Source organism: Rhinolophus sinicus, chromosome X (assembly GCF_036562045.2).
Source record: "Rhinolophus sinicus isolate RSC01 chromosome X, ASM3656204v1, whole genome shotgun sequence".
Taxonomy (NCBI): domain Eukaryota; kingdom Metazoa; phylum Chordata; class Mammalia; order Chiroptera; family Rhinolophidae; genus Rhinolophus; species Rhinolophus sinicus.
In genome coordinates, this window is record NC_133768.1 from 85,670,415 (window position 1) to 85,673,934 (window position 3,520).

Here is a 3,520-nt window from a genome sequence, read left to right on the forward strand (position 1 = left end):
CACATGACACGTGGGCTGCCATGAGCTGCTGTGTGCTGCTGTGGGCTACCGTGTGCTACCGTGAGTGGGCAGCAGCCAGCATGAACTGCTAGGAGCGGCCCTCCAACAATCGACGACCAACCACCTCAGCGGGGCGGGGGTTGGGGGAGCGCAAGGCTCATAATACCAGCATGGGCCAGGGAGCTGTGTCCTACACAACTAAACTGAGAAACAACTTGAACCGGAGTGTGGGAAGGGGGGAAAAACAAAACAAAACATGATTACAGGCACATCTCAGGATGACTGCTGTCCTGATTGTTGCTGCTGATGTTGGTGAATTTGAAACAGATATCTCCAAGAATGGGCACCCCTGTGTGCATGCCCTTCTGGCTTACACACTGAGTGTTAAACAACTAACTATTGGTGTTAACAAAATGGACTCCAATGGAGCTGCCCTATAGCCAGAAAACATATGAAGAAATCGTTAAGGAAGTCAGCACCTACATTAAGAAAATCGGCTACAACCTTGACACAGTAGCAGTTGAGCCAATTTCTGGTTGGAATGGTGACAACTTGCTGGAGCCAAGTGCTAACATGCCTTGGTTCAAGAGATGGAAAGTCACCTGTAAAGATAGCAATACCAGTGTGTTGGGAAAGGGCCAGGCGAGCAGTTTCCAGGACTCCTGGCCTCACGTGGAATGGTGCTGGCTCAGTTATGAGTTGGCCATCAGCTTACCCAGTTGGCCAATAGCCACTATTGTTTTGTATATAACTGCCATGGCTGCGTTAACAAGTGCGGGTCTTGTGGGTCCTACTTCTTGTGTCTCGACCAGCCTCCATCGAGACTGTGGTACAGGAAGACCCCTTGTTGGGGTATTGGCAGATGTTTGCTTCTCATGTCTCTACCAGCCGCCATTGAGAATATAGTGGTATGAACCCCCATTCCGCTGATCCTTTTCAGCTTCTCCTGCGTTCACCTGCCCGGAGCTGAGATCCTGTATTACACAGTGGAACCACGCTGCTTGAAACTCTGGATTGCATCCTGCTACCAACTAATCCAACTGACAAGCCCTTGTGGCTCTCCCTCCAGGATGTCTACAAAATTGGTGGTATTGGTATTGTCCCTGTGGGTTGAGTGGAGACTGGTTGTCATGTAGGGACTCTAGTCCTGCTCCCCGCACAAGGACACAGGATATGGTGAGGCCAAAAAGGAACACCCACGGAGCCATAGATAGGGGAATCATACCACTATATTCTCGCTGGTGCCTGGGTTGGAGACACAGGAAGCAGTAGCCACACGATCTGCAATCCGCCATCCGCTTCTCTGCCAACCAACCAACCCCTTGCTAACTGCAATCCGTGCTTGCTATCTCAGCCACGGCATTTTATTAGTGGCTAATGGCTAACTGGTTACAGCTGATGGCCAACTAGTCACAGCTGATGACCATCTACTACCCAAGCCAGCACCTTTCCATGTGAGGTTGAGAGCCTGGAAACTGCTCTCTGGGATTCTGTCCCCACACTGGTGTTCTCAAACCTGGCATGGTGGTCCCCTTTGCTCCACATTACAACTGAAGTAAAGTCTGTTGAAATGCACCATGAAGCTTTGAGTGTAGCTCTTTCCAGGGACAATGTGGGCTTCAATGTCAAGAATATGTCAAAGATATTTTCATGGCAATGTGAAAGATGACAGTAAAAATGACCCTCCAATGGAAGGAGCTGGATTCATGGCTCAGGTGATTATCCTGAATCATCCAGGCCAAATCAGGGCTGGATATGCATCTGTGCTGGATTGTCACACAGCTCAATTTACTTGCAAATTTGCTGAGCTAAAGGAGATTGATCATCATTCTGGGAAAAAGCTGAAAGATGGCCCAAAGATTTTGAAATCTAGTGACGCTGCCCTCACTGATATGGTTCCTGGCAAGCCCATGTGTGCTGAGAGCTTCTCTGACTCTCCTACTCTGAGCCATTTTGCTGTTTCTGACATGAGACAGACAGTTGCTGTGGGTGTCATCAAAGCAGTGGACAAGAAGGCAGCTGGAGCTCGCAAGGTCACCAAGTCTACCCAGAAAGCTCAGAAAGCTAAATGAATATTATGCCCAATACCTGCCACCCCAGTCTTAATCAGTGGTGGAGGCAAGGTCTCAGAACTGTTTGTCTCAATTGGCCATTTAAGTGTAACAGTAAGACTGGTTAATGTTTACAATACATTGAAGAACCTTCAAAAGGGAAGAAGGATGTTCTGTGGACCATTTGGGGATTGTGTGTGTGCATGTGTGTGTGTGTGTGTGTCTGTGTGTGTGTCGGGCCAGAGCTTATAAGTTATTAGTTTTCAAAATCAGTACTTTTTAAAAAATTTATTGGGGTGACAATGGTTAGTAAAATTACATAGATTTCAGGTGTACAATTCTGTATTACATCATCTATAAATCCCATTGTGTGTTCACCACCCAGAGTCAGTTCTCCTTCCATCACCATATATTTGATCCCCCTTACCCTCATCTCCTGCCCCCCCCCCCCTTACCCTCTGGTAACCACTAAACTATTGTCTGTGTCTATGAGTTTTTGTTTCTCATTTGTTTGTCTTGTTCTTTTGTTGTTTTGGTTTATATACCACATATCAGTGAAATCATACAGTTCTCTGCTTTTTCTGTCTGACTTATTTCACTTAGCATTATACTCTCAAGATCCATCCATGTTGTCAGAAATGTTGCTATTTCTTCTCTACTTACCACTAAATAGTATTCCATTGTGTATATATACCACAACTTCTTTATCCATTCATCTATCGAAGGACATTTTGGTTGTTTCCATGTCTTGGCCACCGTAAACAAAGTTGCACTGAACATTGGAGCACACGTGACTTTATGGATGAATGTTTTCAGATATTTTGGGTAGATACCCAGGAGAGGGATTGCTGGGTCATAAGATAATTCTATTCAAAAATTTTTGAGGAACCTCCACACTGCCTTCCATAGCAGCTGCACCAGTCTGCATTCCCACCAACAGTGTATGAGGGTTCCTTTTTCTCTACAGCCTCTCCAACACTTGTTACTATTTGTCTTGTTGATGACAGCCATTCTGAATGGGGTGAGGTGATATCTCATTGTGGTTTTGATTTGCATTTCTCTGATGATTAGTGATATTGAGCATTTTTTCATATGTCTATTTGCCATTTGTATGTCCTCTTTGGAGAAATGTCTCTTCAAGTCCTCTGCCCATTTTTCAATTGGGTTGTTTGTTTGTTATGTTGTTGAGTTGCATGAGTTCCTTGTATATTCTGGATATTAGTACCTTATCGGAGGCACTGTTTGCAAAAATCTTCTCCCATTCAGTTGGTGGCCTCTTTATTTTGTCAATGGTTTCTTTTGCTGTGCAGAAGCTTTTAAGTTTCATATAGTCCCATTCGTTTATTTTAGCTTTTACTTCCATTGCCTTTGGAGTCAAATTCATAAAATGCTCTTTGAACCCAAGGTCCATAAGTTTAGTACCTATGTTTTCTTCTATGCAGTTTATTGTGTCAGGTCTTATGCTTAAG

At 44.8% G+C, this 3,520-nt stretch overlaps 1 pseudogene; it reads left to right on the plus strand.

The window, feature by feature from the left end:
- Nucleotides 1-256: 256 nt before the first annotated feature.
- LOC141569747 (elongation factor 1-alpha 1-like) lies at nt 257-2,072 on the plus strand (annotated as a pseudogene).
- Nucleotides 2,073-3,520: the final 1,448 nt, after the last annotated feature.